This window comes from Ptiloglossa arizonensis, chromosome 12 (genome assembly GCF_051014685.1).
Source record: "Ptiloglossa arizonensis isolate GNS036 chromosome 12, iyPtiAriz1_principal, whole genome shotgun sequence".
Lineage (NCBI taxonomy): Eukaryota > Metazoa > Arthropoda > Insecta > Hymenoptera > Colletidae > Ptiloglossa > Ptiloglossa arizonensis.
The window spans coordinates 6,227,084-6,250,182 of NC_135059.1; the positions used below are offsets into that span (position 1 = coordinate 6,227,084).

Sequence of the window (23,099 nt, forward strand, 5' to 3'; positions counted from 1 at the left end):
GAAGTTGGCACCGCGTATTACTTCACAAATACTCAAAATTCATCGTTACTTCTGTTAGTCGTGTTACTTCTCTCTTGAGCAACATAGAAAATAGAATAGAAACTTCAGCGAGAAGTAAAAAAACAAAGTTGCCATCGCGCGTTACTTCTCTCCGTGTTACTTCACACATACTCAAAATTCGTCGTTACTTCTGTTAGTCGTGTTACTTCTCTCTTGAGCAACATAGAAAATAGAATAGATAGTTCAGCGAGTAGTGAAATAACGAAGTTGCGATCGCGCGTTACATCTCTCGGCGTTACTTGGCACATGGTTAAGATTCATCGTTCCCTCCGCGGTGAGTTTGCAGGCGCAGGTAACACGGGAATTACCACAAGGTAGGGAGGATCCTCGCGCGCGAAGATCTCGGTAGTGCGAAAGAGTTTCCACGTTTCGTTCGTGGAACGATAGGCGTCGAACGTACACAAGACGAGGGAGAACCGCGGGCTGCGGAGGAGAGCGCTATCGGCGGGGCACTATCATCGATCCAGGCACGCTAATGACGGAGAATCTAGGTCTCGAACGATGCTTCGGAACACGTACGAAGAAAAAGGCATTCCACGGGTCTGCGTGGAAGCGAGCCACGGACTGGTCGATGCGCCAGGAAAGGTAATCGCTTCGCTCCGGGCGACGAAGGCATCCGCTCGGCGAGCGAGCAGCACGCTCCGCCACGCTTCGACATCCCCCACCCGCACTTAAAGGCACGTTTACACGCCACGATCGTGACTACCGATTGTTCCGAGTACAATGAGTCGATTAATCATTTGCCACGGACATTGTCGAAAGAACGCTGCGGGGAACGCTCGCCGGGATTTTTCAACGTTTATTCTATTCACATTCGGATTTTTATAAACGCGCCATTAGCTATCGGTTCGAACGGCCGAGAACCACCTTCGCCGTTATATTTTGAAATACCGTTTACGTACGGGTCTTCCGAGTACAATTCGTTCGGGACACGGCTCTCGAGACTACAGAGCGTCGTAAAAGAAGCGTTACTCTTTCGTTTCCCGGCGTGGTTACGTCAATGATCGGATAGGAGTCGTGTAACACGGACCGTTTCGTTTTATCAGCGAAGATTCGACGCCTCGATAACGCGTCATTCGGATGGAAACTTATCGTCGAAATCGATTATCCGTTTTCCAAATACAGAAACGGTTACGAGAAACGTTCGCTCGTAAAGATTACGCTTTACGACTAGTTTTCGTATAATTGAACGTTTAGGTATACTTTCGGCCCGAAATTTACCCGAAATATTTTCGACTTTATACCGAACGATGAATTTCACGGGAAGATCGACGAGGCGAGAGAATTAAGAATCATCAACGAATCCCTGTGAACGTTTAACTCGGATACGTTGTGAAATTTTTATGTAACGCGTAAAAACTAAAGAATCGCTAATCGCGCGGTGAAACGCGCTCGAGATATCTGAAACGAGATAATTATATAAAATGTGTTCGATGTTTCTTATTAATTCCTTCGTTTCGAATACCGTTCGAACGTTTCGCGAGCATTGGAATTATGTTTACCGATGTTACGAAGCAAGAATATAACGGATTGCGTATATGTAACTCTATCGACGTTCGACCGGAAACGTTACGAGATTTTTATATAACGAATAAAAACGAGTCGCACGGTGAAACGCAATCGAGATATCTCGAACGAGATAATTGTACAAAATCCGTGTAATATTTCTCGTTAATTTCCTCATTTGGAACACGGTGCGACGAAAGGATGATCGTTCGCGAAGTGAAATAAGAATTTAATGATACGAGCAAGAAAATACCGAATTGACATTTGACCAGAAACGTTCCACGAGCAAAAACAGAGGAAATGCTAGTCACGCGTTGAAACGCACTCGAGGTATCCAAAACGAAATAATTCTACAAAATCTGTGTAATATTAATTTCTTCATTTGGTACCCGGCGCGTCTAAGAGATGATCGTTCGCGAAGTGAAATAAGAATTTAATAATACGAGCAAGAAAACACCGAATTGACATTTGACCAGAAACGTTCCACGAGTAAAAACAAAGGAACTGCTAGTCACACACTGAAATGCACTCGAGGCATCTGAAACGAAGGAATATGTAATACTTCTTATTAATTTCCCCATTTGGAACACAGTGCGTCTGAAAGATTATCATTTGCTAAGAAAAATAAAAATTTAATTATACGAGTAAGAAAATACCGTGTCGACCAGAAACGTTGGAAGATTTTTATAACACGAGGACAAACAAAGAAACCTCTAGCCACACACTTAAGCACACTCGAAGCATCTGAAACGAAATAATACGTAATATTTCTTATTAATTTCCCCATTTGGAACACAGTACGTTTAAAAGATTATCATTTGCTAAGAAAAATAAAAATTTAATTATACGAGTAAGAAAATACAGTGTCGATCAGAAACGTTGAAAGATTTTTATAACACGAGGACAAACAAAGAAACCTCTAGCCACACACCGAAGCACACTCGAAGCATCTGAAACGAAATAATACGTAATATTTCTTATTAATTTCCCCATTTGGAACACAGCACGTTTAAAAGATTATCATTTGCTAAGAAAAATAAAAATTTAATTATACGAGTAAGAAAATACCGTGTCGACCAGAAACGTTGGAAGATTTTTATAAAACGAGGAAAAAGAATGAAACGCACTCAAGGTATCCGAATCTGAAACGAAATAACTCTACAAAATGCATAGAATATCTCTTATCCGTATCGCGATCACAAAACGATCGAAAGTTCGAATTTGCGCGTAACACCGAAGCCTGGAAAAAGAACGAATCCGAGTTATGTTACAATTCCATCGAATCGGGCAAACCGTGGAACGAAAATTCGCAAGATCGGAGGCTAATTCGACTGGACGAACTGCTGGTTCGAGCCAACCCGGTGCAACTTACCGTCCTACGATGCTCGCAGCCTCAGGGCGACCATTACCCTTGTGCTAATATACGGTCCCTTGATTTTAGTGCCGCTGCCACTCGGAAACTTTACGGCCCTTCGTTTCCATTCGACTTTACGCGGCAACGTTACGGTTCGCGTCGTTGTCTTACCGGTTCGTTAGCGACAGATTCCACGTCGCTTCGCAGCCTCGTCGTGGCGAATTATCGTCTCGAGCGTAAAAATGACGACGATCCGGAGCCGCGAGAGCTTCTTATTTCCGTGAACGTAATGGATTCGGTCAGTAGTTGGTCCGCGAATGTCGAGTAATTGGACGTGTCTAATTGGCGGTGAATTCAATGCGCGCGTATTTGTGAGATTCGTCCGCGACGTTCCATAGCCCCCCTTTCGGTCCCGGGTACGAGTAAAAATTTAAATTCATACCTGACGTTCGACACACGTAGGACTCGCGCATGTTTTAGGACTTACGGGCTTATATTTCTTCCATAAAAACGCGCAACGAACGCGTCGCGCCACGTGGAAATAATGTTCGCGTTTATTTCGTTCGGTTTTAAGGAAGCGGTGTTTAACGCTCGTTTCTTTTTTCTGTTCTTTTTTTTTTTTTTTTTTTTTTTCGTTACGTGGAAATCGAGCACGCTGTACCGTAAACAACGAAGATTAGAGAACACTTCGATGGAGGTACGGTGGAAATTTATTGCGTCGGGAACGGAAACGGAGCGAGATGACAGGATAGAATACGTTTGTATGTAATCTACTTTTTTTATACGCGAACCCTACGATCGTCGCAATTTATCGCGTTCAATTCGTATAGACGGAATCACAATCGAGGTTGATTTCAATTTACATCGAACACAGAATATCTATTTCGAAGGAGGACTATTTTACAATTTTGCCAGTAAAACCCTTGATTGAATAAGGATTTGGTCTTTGATATTTTGGTTGAATAAAGAGTTTTTATTAGGTGAAAACGGTAATCGGAAATACATAATCTATGGCAAATATACGTTCTGTATCAAAAAACGATTGGTTATTAATGATTCGACGATTACGAATAATGGGCAGTAAAGTCAGTGATTAATGATTACAATTATCGTGTAAAGGACTAGCTATCGTGATTAATAAATGATACAAATAATAAAAGCGTATGCCGTCAACGGATAATATTAACTCGTTAACCATTAATCACGAAACGATTACACGTTTGACTATGATCGAATCGATAAATTAATAATAAGAAAGCTCGTGAAAGGTAGTGAAACTCGAGGCTCGAAGTAACCTTTCGTTCAATGATTATAAATTACCGACTTGTGCAGTTTTAAATTCCCGATTAATCACACGAACGATTAATCGATCGATAATTACGATTATCGCGATTACGTTTATTGATAAATTACGAATAGTGATCGCGAAGTGATCAATTTCTGTCCAACTGTGAAGTGGCTGTGCTGCGATTGGCTCGGGTCAGTGACCTCGGTTGAAATTAGGAGAGAGATGGCTACTCGGTCTCTGTCGTATAAGACGAATTATATTTAAATAAATGTTGTAATTATTTTAAAGAATAGTACGCTTACTGTATACAACTTCTACTATACAACGTGCGACAAGTACAGGATCCATTCGAAAGAATTTTAATTTGCGCATAAAATAAAAACATAGAAAATATACCCGCAGAAATGAGTGCAAACGACGAAATAAGTTTCGAGTGGAAATGTTACAATTTTAGAAAGAAACAACCGAATCTCAGTAATCTCGAAGAGACAGAATATTCAAATTTAAACAATATATTCGCGCAGCTGGTTAAACACCTTTAGAAGTCGATCGATCGACCTATGAAACTTTCATCGACCGTGAACAATCAAGTATCGGGTTGTTCGGAAAGTGATTTCTTTTTCTTGGTAAAAATGAAACACGATTTTCCTAGAGTGTATAAACGTTTGATTAAATTCAATATTCTCAATTTTGGAAAACGAAATCACTTTCTAAACAACCCAATGGTATATAAATCGATACTCGTTCTTTCTTTTCAAATATTGAATTTCTCGTTGAAACATTGCTCACTCGTTACGAAACACCCTGTACAACTCGTGGAGAGTTTTCCTCTCGGGAACGAGATCCGAGCGTCGATCCTTCGTAGCCTACAGCCAGCCTCGCACGCTGACCTATCTGTCACGATTTTTCCCCGTTTCGCGTGCAAATTGCCCTGAAAATTGCCAGCACTGTCTCGCTCCCCCCACCACCAGCGGCGCATGATGCCCCGTTGGCGCACGTGTGGGAGAACCTGGGGCCAGAACGTGCGTGTCCGGGCTCCGCCGGGGCGACCCGATCGTTACGACTTCACGCTGACTTTTGCACGCACAAACTTGCAGTGCCGCCACGAGCGTTCGTGCAAATGGAACGCGCTCGGGGAACGAGCGTTGGCCCGGTCGAGCGGGCAACCACTGCCTCGAGCCGATCCAGTCAAATTGCGTAGGCAGATTACTCGAGTTGTTACCCTGACCATTACTCGACCGGGGAACACTCGGAGCGATCGACCGGTCGGAAATCGAGCAGCGACCGCGACCGCCTTCGTGCGATTTCGTCTAACTTATTCTTTGTCAGGGGACGCGGGAATTAACCTTAAGGAGAGGTTCCGCTCCACAGCTTTCGAAGACACGATTCGTTCGTTTTTCGATCTTTAACGGAGCTCAAGTGTGTCTTGTTGTTGGTTAGGGGGCGTGGGATAACCACCTTACTTTAACCGTAAGGAAATTTTCCGATCCAGGAGTTTAGAAAATATACAAATAAATGAGTAAATATTCTCTAGGTATGTAACTACGAAAGTAAGGAAAAATAGAAAATTTAAAATTTGAAATCCCCGAAAGTAAATGAACCTTTGAAGAGAGAATGTTGGACGCATTGTAAGACCAAAGATTATAAATAAATATGCAAATAAATAAGTAAATATTCTCCAGGTATATACCTGCGAAAGAAAAAATACAAAAAACTCGATAATTTGGATGTTGCAGAATAGAAGTGTACCCCCAAGAGGGAAGAGGAAGTTGGACGCATTGTAACACCGTCGTGAATCGATCGGAAGACGGATAAAAAAAACTCGTCGCCCTCCGGTGGAATTCCATCGTTGAGTCGTGACTCCGTTTGTCCGCCGGTTGCACGAGCGATTTTCGGTAAATCTCCCGGAAACGTAGCGAGCGGTGTCTCGGGTACGCGAGAGACTATCACGGGCCTCTCGACAGGTGGTCGAAACGTTAGCCTCGACACTTCTGCGGTTCGATCGTGGCCGCGCACGCAGGGGGGCACCGGTGAAATTTTTATCCATTGTCATCTTCGCGATACGGTGTTCCTCGGGAGGAACTCGTGGCGGTCGAGAGCGCGCTGACGCTGGGCACGCGCCTCACGCTGAGACGTAACGGTACCTGCCCTTGTTCCAGGATCTTAACCCGGGCCTAACGGCCGAGGCTGCGACCAAAAAAGACCCGAGAGACTTTTTTCACATTTGCTTGTAACGCATGCGCAGGTGTCGCGAACGCGGTTAAAATTCCGCGGAAACGGCGACGCTCGTTTTTTATTCGGTGAACTTGTCAGCTGTCGTATGTAAATGTTAGCCTCGTTTTTGGAACCGCGGGGCTACAGGTTTTTCGGCGCGAAGTACTCGCGTCGATTGTGAGCCTGTCGTGAGAAACGGCTACGTATTCGATGCAACGGACGTTGCTTGGGAGATTTCGGCAACGGTGGAGGAACGGGGATACGGGAAATACCGTTTGGTAGCTTGTATCGGTAATTGACCGTCAAAATTGATACGTTAACGCGGTTATTAAATATTTGGGCGAGGGGAGAGTTTTACAAATGTACAAAGTACGCGAGGTTAAACGTATCGGTAATCGACGATCAAAATTGGTACTTCAACACGGATATTGACAATTTTGGTAACAGAGGAACAGATCCATGGGAAATTAAGCGGAGTGTAGCAAAATTGGGAGAAGGTGTGCGACACTTTTGGATACGATGTACATCCAATCAGGTTTTCTCTCGTTTCGAAACTAGAGTGGTAGATGAATCGATTGTAGAATTTTTTTTGTCGGACGAAGGAATTTTCTACAAAGAAAAGGTAGAAGTGCTTCGTGCTCTCTAAACGGTTTAAGGTAAATTATTTCGACAACGAAATTTGCAAGATCCTTCGCAAATTGTAACTTTCTCATCATTTCCGATATAATTTATCGTTACGATCGTAACAATTCGTGACTCCGCACGGGTGGTATTAATTTAACAAGAGAATTAAATGTAAAAATATGTATCGTGCGGTCCGTATAAATTATAAATTATATTACGATTATGGATTTTTGTTTCGCGAGAAACGTTACTTGTATGTAAATAATATTATGTCAGCGATGGCGATGTCGTTTCAAATTGCAGTGTACATTTTATAATTTGAGGCGTTAAGAACGTTCCACAGCGATTATATACAATTGGTTTCGAGTTTTTCCATCGGTATCGACTTTCTATTCGAATTAATTTTTATAAATGGAACGCAATTATCGCAACTACATTTATTTAACTGTGTCAATATCAGTTTACGTTCCTCTTGACATTTTTATTGGTCCTTTACGACTATTCAATTTGTTTCGTATGGATCGTTAAATGTTATTCGTTTGATCCAGTGATCCTCAAACTTACTCTTTCGATGCCTTCGTTTCAACTCAACCCAAAGCTCGGCATACCTTTTACAATCAGTTCTTTACGATTTTACAAACAACTTGCTCTTTTCATCGACTCGTTGAAACGCAAAAATGGAACGAGCAACTGATCGATAAATCTACTTACAATTTTCATTCGGTACCATTCGAAACAAGAAACGTCACGTTGCTTCAAATATCGTTCAAAGGAAAAAACACTTTGCGCAACAATTCAATGCACGTTCCTCAATTACACGGTGACACTCCTTCGCATTTTAATTATTCTACGTAAATCGATGTACAATGAAATTCGCTTACTCGACAAAAAAGAAACTGAGAAATAAAATTGTCTCGATCGTTATTCTTTCGATAATATAAATAGAAAAGAAACTCGTCAGGAGAAATCATTTAAACTTCCTCTCCCATCGAATAGATAAACGTTCAGTTTCATTTCGAACAAAAATATCTCGGATAAGAAACCGTGGTATTGTTTCAAGTACATCGCGCGTTGTTTCGATCTTGTAAACGATCGATTGTACTCGATCGTTAAAACGGATGGAAGTTATATTCTTCGTGACATTAACAACCGTTGAAAATCGACAAGGATTTGGGAACCCCTGGCTAAACATCGAAGATGAGTTTCGCACGACGAGAGCTTTCAGACGTACGGTGGTCGAGGAGGAATCCAGGAGGAACGCCTCTTCGTAATAGATTGTCATCCGCAGGTGGATGTAGCGATATCTTTCAGAGTTGGTAAAAAGGAGCGCGTCGTTGAAACGATAGGGCGAGGTTCTCGACGAGCTTCAAGTGATCTCGGGCGGGCCCCGAGTAAATTGGGGCACGCGTGTAAACTTCAAAGCGGGAAAGGGTGGAGTGAATCGTGTGCGGTAGACTGGATACGAGAAATATTTGATATAAGCGAGAGCAGAGATTTATTCGAATAATAGATGACACGCAAGAACTTTGCATAGCTATTTATTCGCAAGGTGTACTCGACATTTTCCATCCCTTCAACGCGAAATACAATTTAATCGTAACGTTTAGCCCGCGAATAACCTAAATTGCTCGCTCGAAATTTTTACCTGGATAAGAAATTAGTAACGCGAAGTATAAGTATTTCGTCCAGATAAGAAATTAGTGACACAAAGTATAAGTACTTTGTCCAGATAAGAAATTAGTGACAGAAAGTATAAGTATTTTCTCCAGATAAGAAATTGGTAACACAAAGTACAAGTATTTTATCTGGATAACGTAACTCTCGAAGTCTATGAAACAGAACTGTTTGCGCGTTGCTCGTTCGATCCGATTTATTCGTTAAAATGGAGGTCCGTTCTAGCGGACACGCTCGTCTCCTTGTGTCGTGCAATGCGTCGTTTGCGGCGATAATTTATCATCCATTTCCATGGAAATGTTACTAAACGGCTCACCCGAAGAATAAAATGGAAAAGAGGAATGACGCGCGATTAAATCGCTACTCGACTCGTAACGCAAACAGCAATATAAATGCACGGGAACGCACGGACAGATCTCGAATCGATATTTTTAGAATCCATCATGACGATTACAGGGGTGTCCGATTTTATGCGGAGACGTTCGATATTTCTCGAGCACCGGACACTAAATATTTCTGCGATCTTGATATCGCCGGTGCACGGTCCTCGTTCGAATCGAATTTACGAGACGGCAATTATGATCGACCATCGAGATGAGTATTTAAAAAGTAAATGAATAATAAGGGGTCGACAGAACCGTTGGGCATACATAATAATTATCAATTATATGTTTTATTAATGACATACTTCGGGAGTGATTGTGTATTTCGTATATTTTATGAATTCCGATTGTACAACATCGTTAACTCTCGAATTGACGTCATTAAACCCCGCGCGCGGTTGAACGCGCCTCCTGCGTTTTGTAACGCCGGAATCCGAAAAATTCCGCGGTCCCTTTAAAATCGCGGTGCCTCGAGATAAATTGTTCCTCGTACGGGAACTGGTCCCCCAATTACGTCAGAGTAATCGTACGTTTCGTCGCGGGAAAATTTCATCCCGCGGGAGTCGTTCGAACGATCATTTGGGAATGATTTCGAAATTAAAAAACCTGGCGAAGGCATCGATAGTGGCGTCGTTATATTCCGTAACTCATCCATTGTCGATAAAATATTTTATCGGCCGTCCCCTCCATGGCCAATTAAACTCGACAAAGAGTTTATCGCCCCATTAATTTATACGGCCGTATAAACAATCTTTATTTCGAATTCCCGTGGCCGTTCCGCGGTCGCGGAAGAACGACCCGCGCCATTAAATTTTCGGCGGTTTAAGGTTCTACTGGAAACGCACCGAAAGACCCCAAGGTTTCCATTCTAATTGGGTATTTTACGTACAACCATCGATGCATATCATTCCGTGCAATGAAATGCACTCGGGACCTCCTTGAAGCTTTACTCGAATTTCCTCCCGACGAACTTCAGGAGATTTTATTTACTGTTTTATCGAATGCAATTAGAAACAATTATTTATACGCGCGTCTTCGTGTATTTTCGATTCGGTTCCTCTTCGGGTGCTGTTACCGTTTAAATCGTTACTCTTTGGATTCGATTATTGTTACGCGCTGGTTCCGATTTTTCTGAAAATTAACCGTTATTGATCACTATCAACTAGTGCGCGATGTACTCGTAACGCTGCTTTACAGGACTGGTAAATAAACTATCGAAGCAAAGTGTCGCGTAATCATTCCGTGTGAATAATAATTACAGCACGCGAGAGCTTTTCACATTTAACGAATCCACTACCGATAAAATTACTTCGATTCGAGCAGTTCTACGAACGAAATTCCAGGAGTTGCGAAAAATAGAGATCAATGGAAAAAAGTTGATGAAAATTTCTCTCCGTCCGATCTTGTTTCAAGTTTCAGCCGTTGTCTTCTTTCGGACACAAATTGGGTTAGCCATTGTGCAATCGGAGCGCCGACGACAATTTAATGTTAACGAGCAGGAATATTCGACGGTCGTTTAATCGATCCAGTTTTTCTACACGGGGAATTAATTCGTGCATCTTGTATCATTTTTTTGAGACGGAGATCAAATAATGTCTTAGCGAAAGGCTCCCTTCTCGAAATCATGAGTTGCAAATGATCCGTGCACGATGGTGGTCCAGTCCATTTTAGTCGAATGACTGGACGATTTTTAAACGAGCGACTCTCAAATGAATAAATCGAACTTCGAAGATCTATCGTTGGGCCACCTCGATGGTCGAACTTCTGTCTTCTAAACATCGATATACGAGATCACGTTAGTTTCCGAAAGTTCTTTAGTAAAAAATATTTCATTATTTTAGATTTATGTAGGTGAGTTTGAATAGATGATAGGAAAACCTAGAGGCGCACGGTACTTGTAAAATTAAACAAAAACTGTGCATCGGATAATATTTCAAATTCAATTCGACGGACAATTACACAAACTGTTACATGTACAGCAATTACATACTTCAATTTACAATGCATCAATTCTACCGAACCAAAACTGTCTCTAAAAATAACCTTCGAGAGACACTTTTTTCAAGAAAACTTCTTTCAGAGAACATTACTTACAGACCGACGTTGACTAAACATTTTTCATCCAAACGCTGCGAATAATCAAATTGAAATAATCGAATTTATAAAGTGTCCCAAACACCACCGGTCGATTTACTTTTCGAATAAAACTCAAACGGTTCAACTATACTCGAACGCGTATTTCACCGTGTACTTTCCCCACGATTAATTTCCCATCTCTTTAGATAACGTACGTCGAGTTTCAGGTTGATCGGCCGGATGTGTAAAACATAACGCGCAATTGAAATCGACCGGTGAGGATCGGGACAGCCGGATAGACACCGATTACACCGCACCGAGGTTCGTCGGTCTTGGTCCCGGCTCGAGGATCGAGATTCGAGAGGCTCGAGTTTAATTGCAGCCAGTTCCAGAGGCTGGTTTCGGCCCGAGTTCGAATTCCGTGGATTTTTCGAAATCGCAGTCGTGCATGCCTCCGGCTAGAAACCGACGTGAGATCGAACCCCATACGCCGGCCAGACGAAATGCTGACCGGCGCAATTATCCAAGGACGAAAGGAGCCGGCAGGTGATCCCCTGGCCGGGGAAGGTATTAGTAGATATCCCGATTTCTTTCGGGCTGCTCCGTGAGACGGGCAAAAAGTGTGGACTAGTAGATGCCTAGGAAGCCCTCGATGTCGGTCGACGCCTGACCGTGTGCGTTCCACCTCCGCCATTTTTCGGCAGGTGAAACGAAATATCGCGAAATGCCGGGGGAAGAAAAAGGATTCGAGCGTTTCGTAGTCGGTGGAGCGAGACTGGCCCGATGAAGTCGACCGGTATGATTTAAACCACAACTGGAAATCAATGGCGTCGATTCGTTTTCGTTATTGCTAGGCTAGGCGTTCCTCGGAGCCGCAGACGCGGGGAAACTCCCGTCACGAGAGTCTGCGACTTCGAATTGGCACGGTCGGGTTGCGGTGATGGATACGAGCGTCAACGAGACGGAGGATTCCTTTGTTGTTGCGAGCGTCGTTCGATCGAGACTGACGCTGCAAAAGGTGCTCCACATGGGACCGAAGATTCTTCCTTTTCGACGATTTCGTACGAAACAAAGAGCCGGGTACCGACTAACCGGTAAGTTTATCGTACGCGTTGGTAAGGTTTTAGATACGTTTGTCGAGGTGTGAAGTATCGCTGTAAAGTTTGAATGGAAGAACATAGAAACGTACGTGTACGCGAACTTTTTTCTTTCTCTATTTTCATTCCTGGAAAATCATCGAAACGTTAAGTTTGTAATATTGGAATATTTGTGCTTGGATTTAACGAACAAAAATTCCCAGTAAGTGTACACCTATCGTTATTTCGTACATTGAACAATTTCCCACCCAGGAGTTTTCCAACTCTCAGCTTCGGCTTCGCTTCGAAGCGAGATCGATAAAATTAGCAAGGGGAGCGTCTGCGTAAAAAAAATTAATTTATCCAAAACATTGCTGCTGCGTCAAGTTCGAGATAATTAAAACGCTCGACTAGCCGCTGGTGATGAAAGATCTCCGCCAACGATAAATCACGATACGTATTAAACGTTCCGAGTTGATCGCAAAAGGATTCTGCACGCAGACAAAACTTTTGTCGTACACACGAAGATTACATTCAAGATCACTTTACACCGATGTTAGATCGCATTCGGAAGAATAAGTTAAGTAGGTCGCATCGTGAAAGTACCGAGTCCATCTCCACGGTTTCCTCGACAAGGAATACCCTGGTCTCGTGTATTCCACGAGCACGGTGCACAAAATTCGGTAGAAAATTAGTAGTTCTCACCTTGGTCGGGTCCGGTGCCGGCAATTTTCATTCGTTTTTTTCCCTCGAGACTGGCCGCTCGAAAAGATTACCGAACTGCCAATTCCGCGGCGTCTTCGGCCGAAACGTAAAATCTCTACTAGCGCGGTGGAACGCGATCACCCAGGGACGTTTAAACGCGTATTATATCGCAGTGGCAGGTGGATCGTTAAACAATCTGGGAAACTAGTTTGAGGCTCGTTGCGTGTCTCGTTCCCGGCTGTTCTCGGATAGCACGAGCTCGCCGAGCAAGACATTCGCTCGGTGTTCGAAGGTCTTCCTAGTCTCGTTCACCGGGCAGCGCGCTGACTTTTTTTCGGAATATTTCAAGCTCCTCGCACCTGCCAAGCCGGACGGGACGAGTCCAGACCTCAAGGACTAGGAATAGTCGTGATTTTTTTGCGGTCACCGGCTAATTCGTTTCGCAGGCTCGTAAGTGTCACTCGAAGCGAGGCTCGATTCGTTAGTGTCCGTCTCGACCTCGGGGGACCGAATGATCGACCGGCGATCGTCTTTGGCAACTACCACTTTTTCTCGGCTACCGCATTTTCTCGGGTGTCGTTTTGCCTTCTACGTCTCGCCGCGGGTACCGGTGACATTTCGTTTGATCGTCCGCAGAATCATTTCGCGAAATATCCCCTCGAATTTAGTTGTACGTCTCCTAATGGCTGTGTTATTTCGACCACTCGGTTTCGGGAATCTTAATTAAGCGGAGAAAAACCGAGGCGTACTCGTTTCACGGGCTTCGCTGAACAGAGCTCGTGTTTTCTCTCTTTTTTATTATCTTTTGCTCCGGTTTTTATACGTTTTCTCGTAAACTATAATTCGTCACGATTTTCAGTAATTCTCGGTAACTCGTTTACCGAGGAACGATGACGAACCGTTTCCGAATTTTCCGAGACTCGAAACATCGATGGAGCATTGGAAAATATTGGAGGCGTATGTTTTTTTTTTTTTTTTTTTCTTAACGTTGATTATCGTTAATAAAATTTCTTATCGGGAAAGGAAGTCGCGAAGGAGATGTACTTTGACTCCTATTGGAGCAAATTATTTAAGAAAAATCGCGATCTTTAACGCTAACGATTCTGGAAGAAAAATAAATCGACCGGTGACAATTGGGACACCATCTGTACACCGAGTTACAATTGCGTGATCCGTGATTCAAACTTTGGTATACCTCGTTGAGAAACAAACTTCGTTCTTGTCCCGAAAATTTCTGTGAACCGATTCTTCGACCGAAAGGGTATCAATTTTTTTTTTATCAGCAACGTAGAAGAATCTATTCGTTCTCCATCGATTCTTCGTAACTCTCACCCTGATAATTTTATCTCGCGTTCACGATTTTCCGTTGGAAACGCGTCGTGTCGCGTCTAGTTTCGCTCGAATTACGCACTCGGCCCCGTGTCCTTTTTCTGGCAACGCCCGTGGAGACAAAAGAGCGTCGCAAAAAGCACTCTCCGCCGGAGAGAAAATGGCGGACGCGCGGATGGGGGTGGAAAAAAGAAAAAAAAGAAAGAAAAGGAAACGAGAGAAAGGGATGTGGAAGACAATGGTTGGGTGTCCTCACACGTGGCCGGTGACGCAAAGTCGCGGAGTGTCCCGTGTGTTTAGGGTCTATTCATAGCGCGCGACGCACGAAAATACGGGAGAAAGAAACGTGGAACGACGCGGCACGTGGGAACCGGATAGAGGCACGTGCCTCGAGTTTCGACAACTCCTGGCGAGCGGCGAACTATTTCCGCGTGACGAGGAAATTGTTCTCCGGGCGTCCCGACGCCGCGGGAGGTGACTCGGCGAGGATTCGTCGCACCCTCGCAGCGGGTGTCGGCCATCGCGTGGCCTGGCATTCGTCTTTCGTCTTTCGTCTTCGGCCCGATCCGGGTCTCTCGCAACTCGGGCTAGAGATGATAATCTTACAACTCGCGAAGAAAAATGATCGACCGCCGCAAGTGCTGGAACTTCGAGAAATAAATTACCTACCCGCGCAAAGATTCTCCAAACACGAAACCTGAAACTGGACCGAGCTATCCATAATAAGCGGAGAACGTTAACCCTCGTGTACCTACAGGCGTCTATTCTCGTAACGATCTTCTACACTTGGAACGAATAATTCTTACTCGTCCTTGTTATTATCTTTGGTAAACCGTTTCTCGTCGAGTATTCCTCGTTTCTTACGTGTCTTCTTTCGTTTTCACTTCTCGTACGAAGAATATTCAGCTATCGGTCCTCCGTTCTGTTGCGAGTCTCGAGAAAAGTTGCATTCAAAAATGCACTTCGTTGCATCGAAGAAAACGTTCGAAAGCTCGATCTTAGATTCTTCAAGAAATTTTAGCCACTGTAATTTCTGACAACTGTAATCACTTTACTACTTTTCGGAGTCACCGCGATTCCCCAGAATTGTAACCATTGTTTTACTTTTATCGAATTTAACAGTATTTCCAAGACTCGGCAACGTAGCAGCTCCCTGTGGTATCTATCGCTCGGTTTCGAACACGATCGACGAAGTCAAACGAGGTATGGCCCGGATGAAGACGTTTATAAATGACAAGTAAATTTAAGGTCATAGACGGGGTGACGGAGGGAGGTTCGTCGTTAACATGGTGGAATCGTAGACACACCGAGGGAGCTAATCGATGAAGTTGTACGAAAGGAAAACGGGTTCGTGGTCGTACCGAAATGACCGACGATCGAAGCTGGACACGACGTGGGTTACTTTGCATTCCGTACAGCGTGCTAGCACGCCCTAGAACGCACAAGGGGAACGTTCCATCCACGAGCATCTATTAATCTTCGCAGGGTCGCGGAGTAGCCATTAATATTAAGGCGGGGTCACCCGCGAGTCCGCGTATCTTTGTGAATTATCGTTCCCGGACCGTGTCACTCGAGGTGACTATCTTTTATCGTTACGCCCGATGTCCACGAGGAAGGACAACCAGGGAACGAGCGGATTGCCGCGACGTTCTGGATTATAATACTCCAGACCCCGGAAAGATCCGGGCCATCGATCTTCGATCATTGTTCTCGGTCTAATAGTCGACTTCGTGGGCGATGGTGATCACCGTTGCCAAGTATCGGCTCGTAAATGGTGTCCCAATCGTCACCGGTCGGTTTACTCTTTAAACGAAACTCGAACGGGTAAGTAATCTTCGCGTATTTTTTTTTATTCAAAAGCACAAACTCGGGAGTTATTAACGGAACGAGATATCTTCCAAATCCTCGGATCGCGCTGGAAATCGTTAAGGAAATACCAAAGATACGTCCGCGTGCGGTGAATCGAGGAATAATTTCCCCGAGGATCTCGTTGATCTCCCTATATAAAATACAATTCGTTTCCAACGGTCCGCCGTAATCCGGATTTTTACGTCCGTTTTACGAGCTGGCGATTGATCCGCACCTGGTCACGTTCTTTCGATTAATCTCTATTTTCGTCCGTGGAGGAGATCAACGTCGGGCACGCATACGCGCGTGCAGCGCCAGAAAACCGCGATGCCGTCACGAACGTTCTCGAATCAAATTCTACGATAATGAATGCAATTACGAGTTAATCCGGCGTGTACGGTATCGAAAGATCGCGAGCATCGACCGACGACTTTCGCTCGCGTTCGACCGGTTCCCTTTGATTTTATCCGCGTATCGGGCCCGCGAACGCTTTTGAAAAATACGATTGTGGGCTAAGGTGAATCTCGGCTGATTCGGCGCTCGCGTAACACCGTGTAAACGAAAGTCCGCCGATTCTCTGGCGAACCGATTCTTGCGCGATCGTCTTTGTGAACGCGGGGATCGGGCCGGTTAATCGCTCACGATAGGAGCGCGATCGTTAATTTCTCGTCGCGTTGGGTAACTCGGCTCGTGCGTTCTTTAAAATACCTTCGTGTACGGTACGATCCGCTCCTCACGGCGGAAATCGAGGACACGTATGTGTTAATTTAATACGTCCGTCTGGTAATCAATACACGTCTCGGTGAAGAGATTAAAGAATTTCAGACGAACGATTACTTGCTTTCGTATTCAATTTCGCTTCCTCGGATACTTGATATTACGGAGTGTTTCGCAGCGCTCGGGGCCCCCAAGTACAACTTGGGGACTCATGGCCGCTTACCCCCACCACGAATTAAACGCGAGGCTCACGGTGCCGCGAACGATCGCTATTCGAGAAGCAACGAGCGCGCCTCTACGCGACTACGGGCACGTCGAACTCTGCTTCGTTTTCTTTCGCAAATCTGCGCGTGTACCGTTAAAAAAATTCTGCGTAAACAAACTCCAGCGTAACAGTGTCGACGCGTAGGAAAATAGAGGACACCGTTGAAAAATTCTAACGCGAGGATTGTCCGGTGCAGGAAGTTCTGATTGGACAAAATTTGAACGCAGAACAATTCTTGCGTCGATGCATAGGAAAATAACAACACACTGTTACAAAATTCTATCGTGAAATGATAGAAATGTTCGGTGTAGAAAAATTGTAGCATCGATCTGCGCAGAATTAAAATACACATTAATTCTCGGCCTTTGCGAAATAAAGTCGACGAAAATTTTCTTATCCCACGATTCGTACACTGGACGGAAAATAAGGAAACGGAGATTCATCGGGATTCGTTCGCATTGAAAACATTTAAAGGATTAAAAATGACAAATTCCCCTGCAAACCGAGAAATTTCCAGCAATATCGTTCCGAAGCTACTATCACTTGTTCGTTCCACCGTTTGAGATAAATTTTCCACCTCTTCGTTCGATCGGGCGGTTACGTTCGTCCTTGTTTCTCGCTTCGAAACACAGCCGTTCCACGATTTCGGTCGGACGAGTAACGGATGGAAAGTTGTCCGCGTTACCACCGGCTAAAAATGATCCTCGATCGCGAACTCTCCTTTGAAAATTTCAAGTCCCTCGATTCCCTCGGAAACCGACAAAGAAGAGTGGAGAACGACGAGTGCGCGCGCGCGCGCAAAAAAAAAGAGAAATCGTAGGTGCCGTGCGTAAAACGCGACGCGCTAAAGAAATTCAGAGCCGCGTCACCGGACGAAGATCGCGGCGACCATTTATCACCGGTGGCATCATCCATCTCTCGCAGCTGGAAATCTCTATTTGCATCCGTGGCTTATCTGGCGTCAGGCGGTGCCAGGCCGTCGTCGACGACGACTACGACGACGACGACGACGACTCGGAGTCGCGAATCTCGAGTCTCCCCGCTCGGCGTATAACGAATCGTTCGAAAATTAACGGTCTCCCGTGGCCCTCGCCCGGCAAATGGTAATGCGTTAATACGCGGGACTTTCCTTTCTCGTTAAACTTTGATTTAAGCGTCTCGCCGACCCGTTATGGATGATCCTGCATCGCGACGCGAGAACTCGGATCGCAACTTGTCCCTCGATCCATCCGACCGATACCTCCCCGGGTATCCTCGATCGCGAACGAGAACCCGCGATCTCGTTTTCCTTGATGAAATATCGGACTTAACGACCCATTGTTTCCAATCGGGCAACTTTCGGTGTTTTACGAGCGAACTCTCTTCTATCCATTCTGGATCGCGACTAACGGGTGTCCCAATCGTCACCGGTCGATTTCATTTTTCAACGAAACTCAAACGCTTCGAGTAACATTGACGCTTATTTTTTTATTAAAAAATACGAGCTTGGGAGTTAATGAGGGGAATAGGGAAAATTTTTCACGACGTTTTCGGGGAAACTTGGATCGATTTTACCAACGACACGTTTTATGGTGTCTTGAATAGATTACGCTTAAAGAATTGAGTCGAGTTAAGCGATCGACCCTGTACATCTCGTCTACTTTTTCTTTCGTTCCGTTGCAAATACGATTTACTTCAAGTACGAAATTATCTCGCTCTCGTTTACCTAAGATTCGTCGTCGAAATTTTGTACTCTTCGTTCACCGTAGCAAAAAGGTCCAGTTTGCGTAATAGTTTCCATCGGTAGCACGCTTTCGATCGCAGATTAATCGAACGCACACGGTCGGAGATTAATTCTGGAATTAAGGGCGCAGCAGGGTGCGCACCACGGGATGGGATATAAATTACCACCGAAATTGCGCCAGATGGTAATGAGCACCGAGCCGAAACGCGGACACGTGGTTTCGCCACTGTTCGTCAACGGCGCCGAATCAGTGGCTGTAAAATCATATTTCACGTGCGAGCAAAATTTAAAGCGCTGCGTCCCCGAGACGAAACGGAACGCTTAAATTTTACGACGCGCTCGCGAACGTGGTTCGAAATCGTTTGAGAATCTAACTCGACGAAGAGTTCTATAAAGTCATTGTCCGGTCTGTGCGAGCACACGATGGAAAAGTATGTTCGGAGAGCAACGAGGAGAGTCAACGTTTAAAAAGCGTTCGTTCGTCTTTCTTCAAAGATTACGCACCGATACGTTGTCCCGTGCGATACGATACGTGTTAACGAAACGTAATGTTTATTTGGCGATTGTCACGACTTGGAATTGCGGACCGATGCGACCGGGTGACGTTTCTGGAATTTTTCGAAAAATTCCACGATCCGCTATCTTTTGTATATATACTTGTTCTCCATGATACCAGATAACGATGTATAAACGTTGATTTTGCGATTGCAACGACTCCCGAGGAACGGATCGACGCCACTCGGTCATTTTCCTTGAATTTCTCGGAAAATTATACGATCATTTTCGGTGGAAATTTTCTTTAACGAGACCGAATTTCTAGCAATATTGCGAAACGATTTTCCACTCGATGGAAAGTTCTTTCGATCGGACTGGATTTGTCGGAAAATTCTACGATAATTTTTTAGTCGTTGGAAATTTTCTTCAACGACACCGACTTTTTCGGAAAATTCTAGAATGATTTCTCAGTCGTTAGGAATTTTCCTGGACGAGACTGAATTTCTCTGAAAACTGTAGGACAATTTTCAGTCTCTGGAAATTTTCTTCGAGGAGACTGGAACTTTTTTGGAAAATTGTACGATAATTTTCTCCTCGCTGGAAAGTTTTTTTAACAAGATTGTTCTCTCGGAGAACTTTCTACTCGTTGTAAAATTTTCTCAACGAAGCGCAACATTCGTCTCGCGATACGGGACGCGTCGTAAAATCGTCAATCCGTTGTAACAGCATCGTCATCGACCCTCGTAACGAACAAATTATTACAATAATTAACCTTGTCGCTCGTGGTACCTATATGCAGTTACAAGGAATACGAAACGATGAAAAAGCATCCTCGTAAAGACGAGCGACAAACTCATTTCGCACGCGATATTCAAAATGTCCAAACACGGGCCTCGCGTGTATCGGGTTCTCTGTATTTCGGAGGAGACTTTCGACATAATTCCACATAATTCCCACCATATCTCATGCACCGCGATGAAAGGGCCATCTGACTCAATTGCGATAATTAGGCTCGATTATCTCGTTGATTGCGCGTGATCCGACTTAACGGGTACCCAGTGCACGTTAACCGACTGGTAAACGTTTCTGAACGTATCGAGGCTAGCGGAGCTTCCGGTTTTTGCGTTGCCCGCATCCAATCACCGTGAAAATTCCCGTTTTTCATCCCACCGACGGACAGACGCTTCGACGTCCACTGTCTCGAGCGATCCGGCCACGTGGAATTCTTCGAGTACTTTTAAGAGATCCTGTTAGACGCGCGACACGGGTCCCCGTTGACCGGTCGATGGAACTCGGAGGAAAGTCGCCGTGTGTAACCGTTGATCCAATTAATCGACCAGTTGATCCAACTAGACCACTCACGGATACCAAAGATCTTCGGTTTCTTCACGTTTCGACCGTTAAATACCAGTTTCGTATTCAAAGAACATTCGGAGACACGTGTCTTTCATCGGTATTAAAATCGAATCGTCGATGCGATTATTCGGACAGGAATCTGAGATACGATCGAAGCGTACGATAATTTTCTCTGCGAAATATATTTCACTTCCTCTGGTTCGAAATATTCTCCAATTTTTCCTGATAATTTTATTCAACGCCTTGAAACTTGCGCGATGTTATTCGTTGCTTCGTACTATATACTGTGCAAGTATCTATATCGTTGTTACGTTTCCACGCGTTCAGGGTCCTTACCGAACACGTAGTAATTTTAAAAAAGAATTCGTTTCGCGACGAAACCGGTTTGTCTTTCAACAACGTTCATGACACACCGTACGGAAACTAAATATCAATTTCGAAGAAATACTCCGTTCGATGTTCAATGGGTTAAGCGGCGACTGTCCGCGTCGTATCGATTTTTCGATCTCGGGTGATCGTCGGTGATCTCGAATCAACGATTTTTCTATTCGCCCGATCGGAAATCCGCCATTACGGTGCCAGATAAAATAGCAACGGAGTACCGACGATATCTCGGAATCGCGATCTTAATGCGATCAGCGCCGACGGTGCAGCAGCTGCGGCGCTATCAATTATTTTATAGAACGATGATGAATATACGTGGAAAGTCGGTGCGCTTATCTGCTCGTGTAACTTCAGGACGCTGGACCGACGTATCAAACGGGTCATCATCATGCTCGATAAATGATTTAGGCGGACTATCCAACGTGCGCAGGGTCTCTCTCCGTCTCTAACGATTTATCAACATCTACCAGGGCAACGCGTACTTTCCGATCTTGATATTGCGTCACTCGAGATTTCTGCTCTTTGTTAATAGAGGCACTCGAGATACGTTAAGACCGATGGATAGCATCGGGCGTCTGTAATATCGTTGTTTGTATATCGGAGCCTTTTATCTCCACTTTGCGAAATATCTGTTTGTTCGTTTTGCTCTATAAACTGGTACTTCGGTGGTCGGGCTCGTGCATGGTATAACGTTCCGTTTCTACTTTGATCGTTCGTGGCTCCAATTACCGGATTCGAGATTTTTAAACAACATTTCGGAATAACCGTTCTTCTCGTCGTTTTCAACTGAAAAGTAAGAGATCGTTTAACGATTCTAAAGCCAATTCGTCTTATTGAACGGTCATAGGATCCTCCCGATCCAATAACCTCTTAATCACGGGACACTCTCTGGACTCTCGTCGACAAAAAAAGAAAAAAAAAAAAAAAAAAACTCTCGTGCCCCTTTTGCATTCAACTTGGAGATAATCGCCGACACGTTTTTATCTCTACACGGTCGTGCTAATTTGATAGTCCTCGAAATATTCCAGCAACGATTCGGTCCGATCCTCCCCTTGAACGTCCCTTCCTGGGAGGGCCAGCTCGGACCTTTTCGCACACCTCTTTCGTTAATTGCGCCCCAGGCCCTCTGTCGTGTCCCGATAATACATACGATCGAATAGCGACAAGTTTTCGAGCGACGAGATTCGTTGCTCCCTTCTGGTTCCCCCGAGACTCGTAGATAAGTGAGTGTTCCTGTGCAATCCGCGTTCCGCACTGGTTCGCTGACACTGTGTCCGGGTAGAAGGGGCGGAAGAGGGTTACGTTAATTATTTCAGGCTCGATCGCAATTACTCATACCGGGCTGCTCGTTAAAACGTGATCCACGGGTCGTGAAGGAGTCCCGTGGCTCGTTAGCTACCAGGGGAAATACAGGGTGACCCAATCGTCACCGGTCGATTTCAATTTCCCGCTACTTTTGAAACGTCGAACCGATTCGCATGAAATTTGACACGTGTATCGTAGACAGATGGGAAATTAATCGTGGATAAGTACACCGTGAAAGAAACTGCACAAATTGTGCAAGCGTGTTACGAAAAATCGCGTTCTTCGACGCTAACGATTCGGGAACTTTGTAATCGTTTCCCTCGAAATCGTGTGCCGGCAAAGAGCACTGTGCAAAGTTCAGCTGAGGATCCGAAGAAGTCACAGGAACTGTACACTTCAAGAACCAGTTTGCTAAGAATTTCGACGAAAGATTTTCATTCGCACGTATGCAAGATTCAATTGTGCCAAGAACTTGAACCATTGGATCATTTCCAACATTGTACGCTCGTGGATCGAGCGTTGCGGAAGAAAGAAGACGACGATGATTTCTTCGACGAAATTAACCTCGGCGACGGTTACTTAAACGGTTTAAATTTTATTAAAAAAATAAATCGACCGGTGACGATCGGGACACCCTTTATTTCGATACGGTCTCTTTCTCTCTGTACACCCGAAGTATTGTATTTGGTGCATTACTCCGCGCGATCGGTCCCAGTT

The 23,099-nt window shown here is 44.6% G+C and overlaps 1 long non-coding RNA gene across 1 annotated transcript; it reads left to right on the top strand.

Moving 5' to 3' along the window:
* Window positions 1–337: 337 nt before the first annotated feature.
* LOC143153244 (uncharacterized) lies at window positions 338–7,852 on the top strand. Its single transcript, XR_012993739.1, has 2 exons — window positions 338–645; window positions 5,945–7,852. It is a non-coding gene; the product is annotated as an uncharacterized LOC143153244 (long non-coding RNA).
* Window positions 7,853–23,099: the final 15,247 nt, after the last annotated feature.